A 20,367-nucleotide genomic window follows, 5' to 3' on the forward strand; every position below is an offset into this window, starting at 1 on the left:
AAGTTTTTCTAAGCTATCTTAAGCTGGAATTTTTTTTTTCATTGAGTCTTTTTGTGGGTAGCTCAAGAATCCACTTAGAGGCTTGATTTGCTATTGTTCCTGAGGGAAACTGGGGAGAACTCAGGCAAATTTCTGCCTTCTCTTTGCCATCCTGACAATAAAAATTTAAATGATTTTAAAGTGGATGAAAATTAGAGAATGGTCTAAAAAATAATGCATATCCATAGGTAAATAATAGTTAACAAAGTTTTCTTTTTTATTGCATGTAAAATGTTGGAGTCAAGGGAATGAAGGTAATGAAAGATGACTACAAAATATAATATGGCCCCCTCTTTTTTTTTCTCTTGGTTATGAATGAATATAACTTCCCATTTGGTCTCACTGGATGAGGACAAGTCACAAATTTCTTGTCTTAGTTCTTTCTTCTGTGAATCAGAGTGAAATGATATTTATTTTACTTGTCTCATGTGATTTGTAAGGAAAGGGATTTATAAACCACAATGCTACATTCACAAGTATTATTTATAGAACAATAATAATAGTGAATGAGGATTTTCAAGAAGAGTTTGTAACGCCTCTTGTCAGGGATATCATAAAGGACATTTTTTTTTCAGATATGGGTTGCTCTAGACTATCTCCAAAGTCTTCTCCAATGTCTTAATTTCTATCAATTGGAGATCAGTCATTTGGATGAGTGTTCCATGATAAGTGCACTGTTTCCTTCTGAGCATTGCAAGATTTGTTCTTATTATCATTTGACGATTCTGGAACCTTGTAATTTATGTGCCTTTGAATTACAGTCAATTCTCAATATTCACCTCTTTAACATTTACTACTTCAAACATTCCCATAATTTATTAGCAACTTCATTTTCCCTTTCATGTTGGCAACCACATACATTCTTGACTATGCCCAGTAGAGGAAAATGATAAGCATGATGCTCATAAGTTTGTGGAGTGACTGATATCCTACTGGGCACTTAACTGGTCTTGTTCACTGTATTGTACTGCTATAAAGAACTCCCCACATATTCTTTGTTTATTTTTACTGTTCACCTTTAAAGCTCAAGTTTTGTGTTGCAGTTAGGCTCCCAAACAATAGTAGTGCAAGTCCTTTGGGCTCTCAGCCTAAGCATGCAAAGCGGTTTAGTATGATGTGGTTTAGTAAGAAAATAAAGGTTTTAGGTAAACTTTGTCCTGGAATGTCTGCAGACACCATAGGCCATTAATTTGGTGGTAACGAATTGATGATTCATTATAGTTACAAAAGAGGAGGAAAGTATTTATAATATGGTGATTTCATGTGTTATGAAAAGTGAATACTGTCTGAAATCAATAATTTTTTTTTGAGATGTTAGCACAAAAGATCACAGAATTCTAAGGAATTACCGGTGAGAAAACGTTACCAATTTTATTTTGTGTACTGCATTTTATGGGCTATTTCATATTTACTATGTAACCAGGAAAAGTGCATATTATCAGAATTAATTTTACATTAAGAATTGTATGCATAAAATTATATTTTCAGGAATCTAGTGAAATATTAATTTTTGGTAGTTACAGGAACCTAATACCCTATTTCCCATAAGTTCAATATCTCAACATTCATCTTTTTTACTTTTGCCATTTTCAAGGAATGTTTGTCTTAAAAAAGGTGGGAATTGACTCTAGTTCTAGGATTCCATCTTCTGTTGGCCCTAAAGATTCTATTAATCTGTCATTAATGTTATAGAACCAATTTTACTGGGAAATATTCTTTGTGATTTTCTTGCTGTTTGTTTGTTTTTTAGCTACTTTCAGAGATACTTCCAAGGGCCTGTAAATTTTCACACATCCCCTCCAACATTTGTCATTTTCCTTTTCTCTCCTATTAGCCAATCTAATAGGTATGAGGTAGTACCTCAGAATTGTTTTAATTTGCATTTCTCCAATCAATAGTGATTTAGAGCATCTTTTCTTATGAGTATGGATAGTTTTGATTACTTCATCTGAAGACTAACTGTTCATATCTTTTGGTCATTTATCAGTTGGAGAATGGTTCTTCTGTTTTTAAAAATAAACTTGGCTCAGTTCTCTATATATCTGAGAAATGAGGCCTTTACCAGAAAAATTTGCTTCAATTTTTTTCATAGTTATGATTGCTAATTATATTTGCATCCATCCTATTTCCCCCATTTATTCTATTCACTCTCTCCTTTCACACTGTCCCTCCTCAAAAGTATAAAAGTGTTTTGCTTCTGATTCCTGCCTCCCCCAACCTGCCCTTCCTTACCTCAGATACATATAAACTGTACATGCCTAAGACAGTTACTTTACCTTTCTGTTTCTCAGTTTCCTCATCTTTAAAATGGGGATAATAGCACCTATTCCAGTGTTTTAATAAAATTATATCATATTCATCAAGAACTTTGTAAAACTTAAAGCAAAATATTAGTGCTTCTGCATGTTATCATTGTCATCATTATTATGATTACTATTATTATGAGCATTGCCTAGCTATAGTAAATAATAGAACTGTAATTAAAACTTTTTTTTTAATCTAGTTTTCTTTCATGGAAACAACAATGCCCAGATTGTGTTCTACATTCCATTCATCTATCCACCTTGGCTATCTTGTCACCTTACTTGGATCTGCATCTTCCAGGCTAGATCCCACCTCCCATCTCCCCACCCCACCCCCCAAAAAATCCCTTGTCTGTGACTTAGATAATGTGCTCATCTTTGGATCGTTAGCCTGAGGGCTGAACTGACCTCATTTGCAAAACTGATGTTATCTTGATATCTAGCTGGCCCCAAACCACACCTTGTTTTGAATTCCATCTAGCCATCAACACTGGCTAACTTATCTTGTCATCTTCCTTTACACTGTATGCCTATATCTCTCCTATTACTTTATTACAAGTCTCTTTCAGGAAAGAGTGATTAAATCAATTTTAGTCTAGTTAAATGACTTACTATAAATCAACTCTCTTTCTTTGTGATTCTGCCATCCAAAATTCCCTTTCCTGGCCACCATTCCCTTATATGTATAAGATAGCCCTATGAAAATGTAAATTTCTTAAAAGCAAGGATTGTTTCATTTTTACATTTGTATGGTCAGAATTTACACAGTTCTAGATAAATAGTAAATACTTCTTAAGTGCTTTTTCATTAATTGATTCATTCACTCACTCATCATACAGGATAAACTAATCATACATAAGCATCACAAAGCAATTATTGAAATGAATGAAATTTGTAAAGAAATATCTCTATATATTTCATGACATTTTTAGAGAAAAAAAGCAAAGAAATACAATTTAAGCTATAATACATTAAAATCTGGAAAAAAGGTTTATGCATAAACACATTGCACATAGAAATCATATTCTTATGACATATGCCTTTGTTGTTAGTGGATAGAATAATTTATGTTCACTTTCATAGATATTAGTCATGGTAACTTAGATTTAAGTTTTAGATCATTTTTCTTTTCTTCATTTTTCCTGAATGTACTTTCATGCATAACATGCTAATTAGCAAACTGGGAAACAATGCTGTGAACCAGACTGCCATTAGGTAGCACATAATTGGTTGGCTCAGTGTTAATGATCCAGTGGAGGAGGGGAAAGACAAAACAAGAGGGCTTAGAATTATATAATTACAGAATATTAGAATTGAGAAGAAACTTAGATGTCAGCTGCTCCAACCTGTGACCCAATGTGCTTCACTAGGAGGCATGCCATGGCTAGTGTTATTTGACATTTGAAGGAACTAGATATGCTTAGCCTCTGTCTCCTAAGTATTTGAAGGACTGAGATATAGAGGAGAAAACAGATATTTTTTTGTTAAGCCTCTCACACAATGTAGATAACTAGGAAGTAATGTTCCATATTCCCACAGTTATTTCTTATGCCTCAAAGTCTGTGTTGCTGAGCTTCCCTGGGAGCTTGAGTCTATCACATACCAAGGGAGAATTAATCATAGTGAGTACCTTGCTGAGAAACTGCTATGATTTTTCTCTTGATTCTTTAATTGTAATCTATAAACTTTCACTGATTTCCCTTATCCTTGGGGGGAAAAAACTCTTCATTTGACTCTGCCATCCCCTCAAACTATCATTCTTTATCTCTCTTTTCCTGCCAAGTTGTTAGAAAGAGTTACCTGATTTGTTCTCTTTACTTCCTTATACTATACTCATTTCTCAACTCTTACATTTGGGCTTCTGATCTAACCGTTTTCTCTAAATTGCTCTTAACTAAGATTGTCATCTTCTAAATATTAAATTCATGAGTTGTTTGTTTTTTCCCCCCGTTTTCATTTTTCTGGACCTCTCGGGAGAATTCAACACTGTTATTTACTACTTCTTCATGGATACTCACTGCTTCCTTGACTTCTCTATAACACTTCTCTGGTAATTCTAGTTCTTATAGTGCTTCATTTCAGACTCATTTGCCAGTTCACCATCCATCTTATGTCCCCTAAATGTAAGTATATGCTATTTCTGTTCTTTCTGTATTATATCCTTCAATTCCCATGGATTTATATCCGCATAAATAACTGCCACACTTCTAATCCTAATCTCTCCCTTGTATTCCAAATATACATTGCCAATGGCCTATTTGACATCTCTACCCATGTGTTTTTTAACCCATTTTCCATTAGAACTCTGCTTGGTTTTGAGTCCACAAAACATCATGCCTCTCCCAGAATAACCTGATTACATGAAATTTTGGTTTCAGATACTCAACACTTACCTATTTACCTCAGTTCCTCTCCCCTCTGATTGGGGAACTGAAGGACAAAACATTAAACTCCTCTCAAATTCCTCTTTAGAGAAGCCTCACAACTTTCCAGCTAGGTGGTACAGTGGAGAGAATGCCTAGACTGTAGGCTTTTTAAACTTTTTCCACTCTTTATGCCTTTTTGTTTTGTCAGCTTTTATTGTTGCTGCATGGCCCAAGGGGATGTTCAGTGCAAAGTGTACATGCTTTGTTTTCAGAACCAAGGCTAGAGTGAAGTTGCATGATGGAACATGAGCAAGCACTGCCAGCAACACATCGGATTCATTGTGTGTTTGATTTTTAATTAATTTTTGGTCTTTGCACATTCAGAAACCTTTTACTGTTGCCAAAATTTTTTTGTGACCCCATATGGGGTTGAAATCCACAGTTTAGGAAGCACTGCTGGTCTGGAGTTAGTCTTCTTTGTAAGTTCAAATCTGGCTTCTTTTTCTCAGTTCCCTCATCTGTAAAATGAAGTGGAGACAGAAATGTCAAACTATGCCATCCTCTTTGCCAAGAAAACCCCAAATGGGGTCATGAAAAGTCAGACGCTATTGAAATGATACCACAACAACAACAACAAAAAGCAAGCAACCCAACACAACCACAACAAACTTTCCAGGTAACTCCCTATTACTTGGTCTCAACTTCATGGAACATCATGGTCTTGTGATGAGAACATCTGGTGCCCTTCTCCCTGCATTACGGATTCCTTCTGTGTGTGTGTGTGTGTGTTTTCTATTAGATTGCAATCTCTTTGAGGGCAAGAACTTTCTTTTTCTTATTTGTATCCCCAGCACTTAGCACAGTGCCTGTTACATAGTAGGTGTTTAATAAATATTTTTTGAATCTTATTGAATATCATAAACTCAACATGCCCAGCATGGTATTTTCTCCCTAAATCTGCTTCCACTCCAAATGTAGCTGCTTCTACTTTGGTTACAACTTTGAGTAGGAAGAGTATTGGGCTTGGATTGAAGAAGACTAGAGTTTGAATCTTGTCTGTAATATTTACTAGACATGTGATTATGAATAAATCACTTAATCTTTGTAGGCCTCTTGCATTTCATGTTTGGTTTGCTTTTTAAATAGAAAAGGAAGTTAAGATTCAGTGGAAAGTGAGTTCTCTAAAGTTACTAACCTAGTTCGTGCCAGAGAAGGATTTGTACATTTGGATTTCTATTTGATTTTCGGTTTAGATTCTACCACTCTACTTTAGGGTAAAAATTTAGAATGTTTCATATTTTGAGTTGTTTTTGTCTTCTAATCACAAAGGATATAATAAAATTCAGGAAAATATGTGTTCATATATGAGAAAATGTCATCTTTTCCAAATTTAAATTTATTTTCTGAAAACAAAAGAATTGGGATTTTACCATTTTGCTCACAGAATATGTTCTTTAACTGATTAGTTGAAGTTAAATGTGGAAGAGAAATTGTTTATTCTCCAACCAAACCACCTAATTTTTTCAGGTGATATGATCAAAACCTTCAGAGGACGAGTGACTCAGTAAGGGTCACACTGCAAGGCAATGTCAAAAGCAGGCCTAGAAGCAGGTATCTTGACAATCCAGGCTCCTTTTGCTATGCAACAACTAATTGATGGAGAAGTCAGTAGCTTTGAATGGTATCTTGGGCTCATTTATAAGTATTCTATCATATTTGTCCTTTTGGGATCCCTACCTGGCTCTTTTACGTAGTTCACCCAATGGGAAATTTCAAATAGGCTTAGTCTGACAAAGCCTTGTAAGCCAAAAGCAAGTTTTTACCTCCATCCATTTCTGTCAGAATATTGGATACTTATCTAAACCCATTTTTTTTCACTCACAAAACCTCAATAATCCATATTTATCAATTCTTTCCAAACTGCTTTTGGTCTTTTTGAAAGTATGTTTTCAGGGATTTTTAAAAAAATCAATATTGAATAAAGAGATGGGTGTATATGGGAGAGATATAATGTACAGCTTTGACTTCTTCCTACTTGAAAAGTTTTTTCAGTTGTTAGTGCTATTTTCTAATAGTAGCTAAATCAGCTTGTTTTTTTTTTTTCCCCTTAACCACACTTCTAACAGAGCAATTTGACTTTCTTTGTCCTTTAAACCATCTTGCTTATATGTCAATGTTTTTCATCACTTTACTCTTTCCATCAGAGGCTGGTGAACACTTTTGAAGGGTATTGTAATCAGCATTCAAGAGTCAGGAATGGATTGGACTTTTGAGGTCCCTTGCAACTTTCAGATTTTGATTCTGTTTCCATCTTTAAAAATGAAAAAAAATGTTGAGAAATTTTCTGTTTCCCATCAATGTATAATATGACAGCATTGATCAATGGAATGCTAAAAATTGATAACTATCATTTCCGTAGCAATTAATACAATATAACCTCATCTAATGCTCACGATAACCCTGTGAGACAGAGACAACAGGTGTTCTTGTTTACACTTTACAGATGAGGAAACACAGTTCTGAGAGACCATGGTTGCTCACAGTCTAACAAGTATAAATTTTTGAAATTAAGATTTGAATCCGGGTCTTTCTGACGAGTCTTGTGCTATAGAACTATACTTAGAAAGAAAAGATTCCTGGTGGGTAGATCAGTTAGATGAGTTTGAATCCTGCCTCATATGCTTAAGAAGTTGTATGGCACCTGGCAAATCAATTACACTTACATGCCCTCTGTTCCCTCATATGTGAAATGAAGGCTTTATACTTAATGGCTTCCATCTCTAAATCTATTATCTTACCATAATGCTTAGTACAGGGGTGGGGAACCTGAAGACTCCAGGATAAGTGTAGCCTTCTAGGTCCTCAAGTGAGTCCCTTTGACTGAATCCAGGCCCCAGGTTCCCCAGCCCTGACCTAAGGGGTTTGTACTCACTATTTCTAGTCCTTCTCAAACAATGCACAATTGATTCATACCTTCGAGTGTTTGATCTGGTCTATCAGTTGTAGTCCTGTGTATACCATTCTGTGCCTGATGCTCCACCTTTTATGGACCATCCTTGTCAAATAATCTGCCTATTATTTCTTCACCCAATGAACTAACTCCAGAGTATCTGTAAGACCATAATTTCTGAAATCAGTTTCTTTGATTTCCATGCAGTCAAACAGAAAGAGTTAGCCAATGGTTTTTCAGAACTAGGTTGTCGTGTTCTTTGTTCTTTATATGTACCTTTGCAATGGTGTAACAATGTTACTTGCCACTACTGTGGCTATGTAAGACCAATAACACCAGCACACAGGACGGGTAGTAGCACAAGTTCTTTGATCTGCTTTTCTAAGGAAAGCAACTTTAAGGGATTTGCAATCTTACTTTAATTAAACATACATATATATCATTCACTTAGTTCAGGGAAAAAGTCATCACCCTGAACTTCAGAGAAAACACAAACAGAAATTACAGGCAGAAATTATATAAAAAGAGCCAAATAACACAAATCAACAGACAGGCTTCTAGCTGTTGGGCCAAGATATTACATACATAGTTACCAGAGAGAGAAGCATTGGGTTTTTCAAAGGTGGGGGGCCTTTAACAGCTACCCGGAATCTCATCTGGCCAATTTACAGGACACTTTTCCAGTGAGTGAGCCCCAAATAAAATGTTAACCTCAAAGTATATATACACTTCTTCAGGGTCAGAGGGTCATAACCATGTGACTCCAACCCATGTGACCTAAGCCTTTTTTGTGACTTAAGCAGGTCATCAAAGACTCCCAATTCAATCACTCTTGATTGAAACAAAGGCAAGACTCAAAGGCACTTGATTGCCTTAGTGCTGAAAAGCACTCCAAAACAAAAGACAACAAAAGTCCCATTTTATTTGCCATTACAAATGGTCATGCAATTAATCAATAAACATTTATTAAATATCTACTATGTGCTACATACTATACTAAATGCTGGACATATATATATATATATATATATATATATATATATATATATATATACACATATATATATATATATACGTATGCATATGTGTGTGTGTGTGTGTGTGTGTATTTTAAAAGGCACAAGACAGTCTGTACCCTCAAGGAGATCACAATTTAAGGAAGATAATAAATTTTTAAAAAGAAGCTGAAAAGTAAGGTGGAGGTTACATAGAACAGGCACATGAGGAAGTCCAAAGGTATATAACCAGGTTAAAAGAAAAAAAAAACTGAACAGTTGGCTGCCCTTGACACCTTCCTTAAATGGAGGATCTTAGCAGACCTCTGTACTGTCAACCTTGACTTTCACCAATTAGACATAGGAAAGGGCCCCAGGAGAAGGGAGTGCTGAACAGGTGTGAGCTTCAGGGTTGAGAGAATCTTACAGGATGATGAAGTTTCAGTACAGGATGATGAAATCCAGGGGAATACAGCTGGTTCGTTTGAGACCTGAATGTCCTCTTGAAATTTGTAGTTCAGAGGGATAAGTATTTTACTCTCAGTCATGAGAATTAATTTAGGTCTCATATTGAGCCAGATCTTTGAGCATAATTGAATCACACCTTTGGGTTCTTAAAGAGTCACACATAGTCTGGGAAGAAAGATGGACTGAGAGAAAGTGGTAGAAACCTCAATAGCTAGGCAGCTGTAGTAATAATAAGGTTAACCTTCCAAGTCCTGCTCAGAAAATAGAGAGCCAAACAGGAAAGAATCTGTGGCATGGGGTAATAGAATGAAGTAAAAATGACTAAAAGAAATAAAAGGTAGTATTGACCCTCAGCAGAGAAGTGAGCTATCAATATAGACAGAAGCACAAGGCTTGGGCTGAAGTCACCAGTTTTACCTACCTCTTCAAAGACTGAAGACAGGTCCATGAAAAAAAGCTTGTTTTTTACCCATTCACCCTAAAACCAGTATCTGTGTATCAACAGATACTTTAACATACTCTACTCACTTTTTTACTCAAACATTTCAAGTTTGAATATTGCCTCAATTATAAAAAGACCAGGAAAAAGTGAGAGATAAACATAATTTTAAATTATAGTGTCAAACATCTACCTAAATGTTAGGAACTTTCCTACTGGGAGCTTGGAGCAATTCTGATTGTACTCCTAACTTTCCATTCAGTATGAAGCAACCAGACAGGAAAAACATGGAGCTGAGAGCCCATCATATTATGTTTTCCTAGTGTTTTCCTCCCTTTCCCTTCTCTTTCTTCTTCTTTCCCTCTCTTTCCCTCTCCTCCTCCCTCTCTACCTTCCTCTCTTTCTTCCCTTTCCCTTTCTCCTCCTCTTTTTCTTTCTCCACTTCCACCTCCTCTTTTCTACTCTTCCTTTTTCTCCTTATCCATTCTTTCTCCCTTCTCCCTTCTTACTTCTATAACAATATGGTTGATTAAATGTTTTGAGAAAGTGGATAGAAAGGAAGAATGAAAGTGAACTCTGGTTATCCATATCTTCTGCAGAGATACCACATCCATCTCACCTACCAATGTTACATCTATATCATACGTCCATGATGAACTTGGGCATTTCTGCCCTAATTTTAATGGAGATCTCATTAGCCATTACTATGTAGCTACAACCAAAACTCTATTTTCTCATTCTTTTCCATTTGAATGTAAGTTCCCTGAGAGGGTAGGACTGCTTTGTTTTCTTTGTCTTTCCAGAGTAGGGATTCTTAACCTGGAATCCTTGGAGGATAGTCTACGAATTTGATGGGAAAAATAGGTATTTATTTCAATATATTGACATTTTAGTCCTACAAACTTTATTTTATGCATTTAAATTGAAATGGCCTCTCCAAAAATAATTATCAGGCTTGGTTTGCTGTTATTATTGTTTTTGGATGGAACCTGTGATTTCACTGATAAAAAAAAAAGAGTTGCCTGTAAGTAAGTTCCCTCTAGTAATGCATAGAAAAATATGCTATACAATTTATAGCCTTAACTCCCTCCAGAAATGAGAGTTAAATCAATGGGTTTGTTTCTGAGGAAGGACATGAACCCAGATATTCCTGATTTCAAAACCCATTCTTTAAATCCTATGCTTTTTGTAACTACTGAATACTTTTCCCGTCTCTATCCTAACCCAGCATATTTCCTTTCTTTACTGGACACTTATAGAGATGGGTGTCCAGATGTTAATATTTTAAAATTTTTAATAATTTAAAATTTTCCTTAATTTCTATTTTTAAATTTATGTATACCTCCCCAAGGATTTGGTAGGATGCCCAAGTTTCTTTTGTCATCCTATAGAATAGTGGGCTTTTTTTGGAGGGGTGCAGGGGAGTCCTTCCATAATAGTATATCGCATACATTTAGGAAGGAGAGACAGTGAACACTAATAACACTTTATTATTCTATTTTCAAAATATTTTCTCTAGATTAATACTTTTCATAGAAAAAGCCTTGGATAGAGTGTTGTTGGTCAAAGGTTCCAAGGACAAATATAGTTCCAGCATTGTTACTTGTGGATTGGAAATGTTCCTTGTGCTCACTTTCAAAACCAATTACAGATTGCATTATTTTCTCATTTAAATTCTTTCTGGGCCATGAGGCCCCATGGCATATTATTTCAAGCAAAGTGAAACCAGGTAAACACTTGATAACTACATTTGCTGGGTTATAGTACATAAGGTCTAAAATCCAAACAGCCTATTTCCAAGATGGTGAGGAGACAAATTGTATTAAAGCAACTCCCTGCTGGGATAAGACTTAAGAGGAAGATAAACTTTCTTTCACCAGTCTATAGAGGATCAGAAACTAGGCACAGCTGTCCATTGGCCTATTAGCATATCACATACATTTACAGAGTACCTGCTTTGTGCTAATTTTTTGGTATTAATTGCTAAGGATGCCCATTTGAAAAGACAGGCAGCTAGCTATGTGTGGAAGGTAAAGGAAAATTATTGCTGATTATAAATATTATTTCCAGAGCTATAAAAAAGATGGCTATGTGAGAGCTGGTTATTTGGTGTTTAGATAGGATCTGTTGAAAGTAGAGTAGTGATCTTACAGAGAAATATGTGAGTCTAAAGTTACAATGGGGTCAGAATGATTGAGTTGATAAAAAGCCAGGACTCTCAAGTATTCCTGTATTATGGAGCCCTTTAGCAGTCTATTAAAGGCTATAGACCCTTTCTCAGAAAAAGAAAGAAAATACCTAGGAATATATAGAAATCAAAGGTTAGTGAAAATAAAGATGCAGTATTTTGATTTGCCATCCAAATGCAGGTTAAGAATACTTGGTAGAGATGATGGAATCCTAATAAAGCTGGCCCCAGCCCCAATATTCTAACTTTCTTATAGGCTCCACTAAAGAGCAGGCCCACTGCCCCTATCTAGCAACTCACTCTCCCTCAAACACACTCAATATTTTAACTTCTTTATATATGCCTCACTGCTCACTAGAACAACAGGTGTGTCCATGAACTCATATTTCTCACAGAACAGCAGGAATGTCAATGTGATGTCCTTTAGCTAGGCATTGCCCCCAGACACATTCCTCATATTTCCCACAGACACAGCTGTGCCCATGCACTCAACCACAATCATATCCATCAAGCTTCAGACAGGATCACAATATTCAGCCAATTAGAAAGCAGCACCACCAGGATGCCTGAGCAGGATGTGGACCCCATAACAATAAGAGAGACTTTCCCTAAGTAGGCCTGCACAGTAATAGTAAAGAACTGACCTAGAGACCTATGACATAGACAGACTCATTATAATATCATTATCATTATTAATATTATAATATCATTATCATACATATGTACCCCGCCATGGGTTTTTCTGTATCCATTGTGGGTAATGGCATGAGCAGTCCCACTGTGGCTGGGCCCCTCCCCTATTACCTAATCCCTTAAGAAACCCACCTGCCTTTTTAGTATTCATAATTTCTGTTGTGTAATTGTATCTTTACCCTATAAAAATCCATCTTGCTTTCTCTGAAGCTGTTAGTTCTTCTTGGAACTTATCCCGCTCTATGAGAGGGGTCAATCTCACTTTTACTTTTACTTGGATTAGAAGTGGTCTGATTCTGAATTCTTTGAGATGATTCCACCACAATACAACATGAAACCCCAACAGGTTTTGGTGTTCCAGATGGGCAGAGCCTAAAACTCAACAGAGAGAATAGTGTTGTGAGGCAAAAAAGAAGAGAATGGTTTATGATCACAATCCATGTGTAGGTAATGAGCAAAATAATTATTTCTTTCTCATGTTAATAACCAATTATTTAAATTGGGGAGACCCTAGCTTTTTTGGCCTGTTCTATTTACCTGTCCAATCTCTCAAGGACAGGGTTAATGGAAGATAGGATTAACATTCTCATTCTGGGTATTGCTACCCCACCCAATCTAGACAAAGAATCTATATCCCATAAGATGTGGGGGATATAGATTCTTTGTCTAGATTGCCCAAGGCTTGGGGTGGTTTGAGTATAGGGGTAGTCTCTCTAGCCAAGAGTGATGTGATGTTACTCTCGATCCATCATTGGAGTGAGCTCACTTCTATTTTTAAGTCCACCTCTCATTAATTGTTAACCAATCAGAGTCGATTGCCACCCTCAGGAGCATTCCTCTTCCACAGGGCATATAAGCCATGAGCCCTGTGCTATGATTGTCTTTGGTCTAAAAGAGAGATAGCTAAATGACCATCCTTTTATTAATAAAAATGCTGTCATTATTAACAAAATGATGAAATTATCCAGAAATTATATCTCTTGAAATTTTTAAATGTGACAGTAACCACTGATTTTGGAGGGGGACTGGCATATTTTTGCCAGTGAAAAAGCCAAGAGTACAAGGGGCAGTGGAGAGTGCTGGGCTTGGTGTCAGGAAAACCTGAGTTCAAGTTCAGCTTCAGATGTTTACTAGTTGGGTGACTCTGGGCAAGGCGCTTGACCTGTTTGCCTCGGTTTCCTCATCTGTAAATTGAGGATAATAATAATACCTCCCTCCCAAGGTTGTTGTGAGGATCAAATAAAATGATAACTGTAAAAGTGTTTGGCACATAATAAGGGCTATAGAAATGTTGTTATTGTTGTCTAGGTCCCATGGCTACACCAGTTAGAGCTGATAGGTATTTGGACAGCAATGTGCAAAAAGACCTAGAGGTCTTACGATACTTCTTCAGGTCTTCAAATATTTATTAAGTATCTACTGTGTGTGAGGCACTGGGTTAGGTGTCGGAGACACTGATACAAAGGATTAACATCCCTGCTTTCAAGAGGCTTACATTCTAACAATGAATAAAACATCTATAAATGTACTCAGAATTGTTTTGTTCGGCCTTTTCAGTCATGTCTGACTTTTCATGACCCCATTTGGTGTTTTCTTGTAGAAACATTGGAGTGATTTGCCATTTCTTTGTCCAGCTCTTTTTACAGATGAGGAAACTGAGACAAACAGGGTTATGTGACTTGCCCAGGGTCACACACCTAGTAAGTGTCTGAGGCCAGATTTGAACTCAAGGAGATGAGTCTTCTTGACTTTAGGCCTAGCATCCTATCTATCGTGCCACAGTTCAAATTCTAATTATGAGAGTTGAGTGTGTAATGTCGGCCTTAGTTTTCTCATTTGTAAAAATAAAGTTGTTGAATGAGACTCAGAGTTCTTAAACTACTTTGTTTATCTTGGACCCCTTTGATGAAGCCTTTAGACTCCCCCTCTCAGAATAATTTTAAAAACATAAAGTATATGAAATTAGAAAAGAAACCACTTATATTGCAAGGTAGTTATGAAAATATGATTTATAAAACTGTATCTATAGTGCAGTGGACTCTGAGGGGACAGGGATTGAAGAAGTTTGCATTGATTTTTTTTTGGTAAGAGTTACAGGAGTATCTGGGCAGAAATCTCCCCCTTCCATTCTCCTCACCAGAGAAGAGAGCTGTTACAAGCTTATGATCCTACTCAAAGTTCTGATGGGGTCAAGACACTTGGAGGAATTGAGCAGGCACAGTGGGAGAAGTTCAATGTCAGCAGCTCAGGCACTAGTATACTTCTATGAGACAGACAGTTTACACAGATCATTCGATTAAGCTTGTGTTCTGACTTTGGGGTCAGTTGATCCTGGCCCTTCTCTTTTGGGGAGGGGAGATTTCATACACAGCTATATATACTGTTGCAGAAGTTTCTAAACAAATATATTGGATCGTCAAGACAAAAAGTATAGGACAGAGAGAGAGAGAGAGACAGACAGACAGAGACAGAGAGAGAGACAGAGGGACAGAGAGGAAAGATAGAGATAGAGAGAGACAAAGAGACAGACAGACAGACAGAGACAGAGAGAGAGCTCACTGGTTTAGGAGGGAGGAAACCTGGATTTGATAACTGGTTCAGATGCTTAGTCAAGTCTCTGAGCTCTAGTTTCTTGACCTATAAAACCACTGCCTAAGTTTAAACTGTCTTACTTAGGCAGTACTTTACACTTTGAGGCTCACCCGCAGGGTATAATGGGCCCAGGCAACAGCTTGTGGACCAGAATGTGTTAAACTATTAGCACATGTCAGCAGAGAGCAAGGGGCAGGTATACATAAGCAAATTGCATACAAATCATCTGTAAGATGACCCATGGAAGGAGTCTAAGCCAGAATCTAGTTTTTAGAAGCCTAATGATAGTTTAGGGACAAAATCAAAACCATTGAAGATACCGAGTAGGGAAGCTTCAAATATATTCACTTATGAGCCACACATTCATAATTCAGGAAGTCTGAGATCAGCACCAGAAACAAAAGGTACCTCATCCCAACTTGTTGGACATAATTTTTGTATATCCTGCATTATGTTCTGCATGCTAGACTAAGGTATTCTCTGGCCCTGCCATGAGGCTTTCTCCATGCTCTGAATGAAACCTCCCAGCAGCTTCTTCAAGTGACATATTCAGCTTGCCACCATTTTGCATTCTCCAGACTGTATCTCCCAGGCTCCTCCGTAAGAGGGACTTCAAGATGTTGGATATCAGGCAACTCTGTCTTTTTAATTTCAAATTAACTTTTAGTAGTTTCCAGCCCAAAACACAGGCTAAGTCAACTCACTTCCTTTTCTAGATCTTAGTTTCTTTATTGGTAGAGGGTTGGGATTAAGAAAGAAAAACATGCAAAAAAATTAAAAAGAATTATAGAAGACTACATAATATGGGAGGGTTTGCTTCCCCATTTATCCCCCTAGTTAAGGAAACACAACAACCCTAAATGTCTACTTTGGGCAGAATATATATTCCAGCAGATGGGGATGTTACTACATGATTAAGAAAGGACCCTTTGGTTAGTAAAATAATATGGGATACCCTGACTTTCTGAACCAGGAAGTCCAAGTTTTTCTTGAAAATCAAGGCTAAGGTATGTGATACATTTATTTGTATTACAATATAAAAATATACCAACCAATATAGAATAAATAAACATTCATTCCATTCTAGGGAAAGGGCTGTTCCACTACAAGCATTGTAGTTTCTATATTAGAAGGTATTCCCATGTATACATCTAGAAGTTGTATATTGATGAAAATACGATAGCTGATTAAAGCTAAAAATGATTAGGGGCACTGACATTGAATCAATTATAGTACTTGAGTGATAACTTTGGCCCTAAATTTCTTGGCAGCTAGAGCAGAAAGGGAAACACCTTGGCTCACACAGATTTCCTTTTCTGACAATAGAAAGCAGACCCATTCATCTGTAGAAACAACACGTTTTCTGGAACTAAACATAAGCAGGACTTTATCATATGGTTCCTTCTGTAAAGGTCATGGAGTCACAATGAGAGTTGACAATATCTTTAACCATCATTTGACAGAAGATACAGAAATTGCTCATATGTACTCTATATAGATTCTCAATAAGGCCTTAAGCTATTATGTTAAATTACACCTGAATAATGGCATACCCATGAGGGCCTTCCCTTTGTAAATAGACCCGTGGGTTGCTCAGTCGCTGGAAGGGCCTCAGTCAATGGATAGTATTGAAGACTGAACTCCCTTTGTCCACATGAAATAGAATGGGTAGATTCAGCAGAATTAAGTGATGGGATGATGCTGATTCCAATCAACAGCCATGCTTCAACATAATAATTAGAGGTGGAAATGGAATTGGAATGAAAATACCATAAGACATACTCATGATAGTTAGGTAATATATTATTTCTCCCAATTTACAATTTAGAAAACAGACTCAAAGCTTAGTTTGAACATAGTCCTATGACTCAGCTAGATCTTTAATATAAGTCTTCCTACTAAAAGTCCAATGTTCATTTTCTTTAAACCATGCTGTCTATGCAGGGATTATTCCCAATATATATTCAAAAGAAAATGGGACTCAGAGAAGCTAATTATCTAAATTTATATAGCTAGTCAATGTCCATCAGTAAATGAGCATGGCACTATGCTAAATGCTAGGGATAAAAAGAAAGGCAAAAACAGTTCCTGCCTTCAAGGATCTCACATTCCAATTGGGCAGATGACATCTAAATAACCAGGGACACCTAAGACACATAACATTATATTTCTGTACATATAGATAAATGCATGTATATATGTGTGGATACATACATGTATGTGTGTATTATCTGTGTATATAACAACAATGTTGCTAGCAGCTGCTGTGGAGGTGAAAGACCAACAACAAGAGCACACAAAAGGGCTGCTAAATCAGGTCTTTTGATCTGCTTTTCTAAAGAAAGCAACTTTAAGGGGTTAACAATCTTACTTTAATTAAACAGACATATACCATTCACTTAGTTCAGGGGGAAAAGCCAGTACCCTGAACTTCAGAGTAAATACAAACAGAAATTACAAGCAGAGAAAATATAAACAAAGCAAATAACACAAATCCATAGACAGGCTTCTAGCTGTCTGACCAAAGCTATCCATACGTAGTTACCAGAGAGGAAGCACCAATATCTGGGTTTTCAAAGCCATGGGGCTCCTTAACTGCTACCCAGAGACTCCACACCAACACCCTTCCAATGAGTGAGCCCCAAACAAAATGCTAACCTCGGAGTATATATACACATCTTCAGGGTTAGAGTACTTCACACCTCTAGAGGGCTTCATACCTCTCAAGGGTTTCACACCTCTTGAGGATTTCATACCTCTAATGACCTAAATAGTGAAAGGGTATGGGCCTTCCTGCAAACAAAGGCAAGACTCAATCAAAGACACTTGATTGACTTAGTGCTGAGAAGCACTCCAAAACAAAAGACAACAAAAGTCCCACTTTGCTTGTCATTATAAGGTATCTATGCATATGTGTGTGTCTAGATCGAAATAGGCAGAAAGACAGAAGGCAGGAATTAAACTCTGGTCTTTTAACTTCAAGTCTAGCATTTATCCTAATCTGCCACAATTATCTCTGCAGTCTAGGTGAAGCTACCCAACAGGAAAGTTGGTGATTTTGCTTAACTAGAGTATACTGAGGCTTTTTACTAAAATCATAGGTTAGACAGATTCCAAGGGGTATTATTATATGCGTAATTCAACAAAGCCCATTGCAACCTAAAAATCTCTGTCATTTACATTGCCTCATTTCACCACATTTCCCTTCTATTCAATAATCCCCTTTCAAGTTAAGTTATTGTAGAATTATCGGAAATGGAAGGTATCTCAGAAATAATCTATTCCATCTATTCTACTTTATTTTATAGAGGCAATACATATACAATGGATCATTTACTAGTCTTGGAGTCAGGAAGAGCTGGGGTCAAAGACTGCCTTACTTGCTTTAGAGCTGTGTAACCGTAAGAAAATCACTTAAACTCTCTGAAGTTTAGTTTTCTAATGTGTAAAATGGGGATAATTGTGTTTATAGTATCTGACTTACAGGGTTGTTGGGATTAATGAGATAATATATCTGAAGTTGCTTGTAAATGTTAAAGTATTACATAAATGGTAGTTATTCATTGCCTATATTGTTAGCCTCAGTAGATGTGTTGGTTAATTTTGTTCATTCCCTTCCTTTCTTTCTTCTCTCCCTTCCTCTCTTTTTTCTCCTTTTTCTTCTTTCCTTCCTTCCTTCTTTCCTTCCTTCCTTCCTTCCCTCCCTCCTTCCCTCCTTCTCTCCTTCTCTCTCTCTCTCTCTCTCTCTCTCTCTCTCTCTCTCTCTCTCTCTCTCTCTCTCTCGTGGAAGATAGGGATATAGGGATATATTTCAAAATGAAGGTGGAATGCAGAAAAGCAATGATTTTTAAATCAGTTAACTAGTTGTTATTGTTCACCCTTTGTTTTTTAAAGTGCACCAATAATGACCCATGGTCATTGGTGATGTCAACTCTGGGGGAATTGGAATCAAGTGAGGTAGAGTTACACAAAGTCATCAGCCTCACTCTTTCTTCCAGAATTGCTGAAGTCCTGAAAAAGAGTCAGGATGACTGGTGATCCCCAAGATGCAGTGGATGAACTTGGCATCTTTGATGTCTGATAAAGCTTTAAGCACTCCACAGTGCCTGCTTTGTCATTGGAACAAATTGTTTTCATTTGCCCATTCTGCTAAGGGAAGTTGTTACATGCTTAGGGTAGATATTCCCCTAATTTATTGAGAGGTTTGAGGACTGTCAGCTACCCTCAACCTAACTTAGCCCAACTGTCAAGATGGTTCTACCAGGATGTGGCTGTTGCATATGCTGTAGCCTCTTGGAGCTACAGGCAAGAGTTTGGTGGAATTGGACACCAAAAGTGGATGAGCAGCCTGAAGAAGGGCTCAACAAGCAGAGTAGCTAGTTTTTGGACTCAAATCCACCACTCCTTCCATTAAAACTCACTTTTTTTCTCCTCCCTGTGATGTCCCAAGGAGAGGGAAATACCCAAGCTGCATATTTCTAGTCAGCTACCAGGGAAAGAGCTGGAGATTTGGGTTCTATCCTTATGAATCACTGACCTAATGACCTTGAGCACATTGATGTCCTCTCCTGTCTCAATTTTCTTCTATCAAACAAGAGGAATGCATTAGTTCATCTCTAATGCCCCTTCTCACCCTAATATTCAAAGATTCTAACAGGGAGGTAAGAAGCAATGGTGATAATAAGGGAAACTTTGTCTTTTCTCATCCCACCTAATGTCATTGTTCATTTCCAAAGACAACTCAGTTAAAAGTGCAAGCTATTCACCCCCACTTCTCTTCACACTGGTGAATCAGGGTTAGATGAGGTGAGAACCCCAGCAGAAGACTGGGTGGGTACATATGCTCCAAATCCTTTCAGGCTTGAAGTAAAAGAGAAATGTTATTTTTAAGGGGGAAAAAATAGAAACAGATTACGTTCACGATACTGCAGGATGGAAAGAGAGAGAAACAAGCCAGATTAATAGTATCTTTATGTCTGTTTCTGTTTTCTTTAAAAGAGCATTCAACATTTTTCCACCTCATTGCATTCAGAGTTCACTCTGTAGGCTGCAGCTGAATTACTTGTTAAACTCACTTCTCTCCTGCTTTTTGCTTACTCAGATGCCACTTATTTTGTCTGTTTTTGAAATTCCTTGCTTGGACTTCCTCCCCATTTTAGATCATCCAGTGGTGAAAAAAATGGAATAAAAAACTAAAGTTAGCAGTTTGAGAGCTAGGTGATTTACCATTAACAGAAGGCAAGGACCATGCTTTGTGTAGATGTATTTTATCATGAGTCCTTTGGAAATGTGGATTGTCATTGCATTGACCAGTGTTTCTAAGTATTTCAAAGT

Source organism: Trichosurus vulpecula, chromosome 6 (assembly GCF_011100635.1).
Source record: "Trichosurus vulpecula isolate mTriVul1 chromosome 6, mTriVul1.pri, whole genome shotgun sequence".
Classification (NCBI taxonomy): Eukaryota; Metazoa; Chordata; class Mammalia; order Diprotodontia; family Phalangeridae; genus Trichosurus; species Trichosurus vulpecula.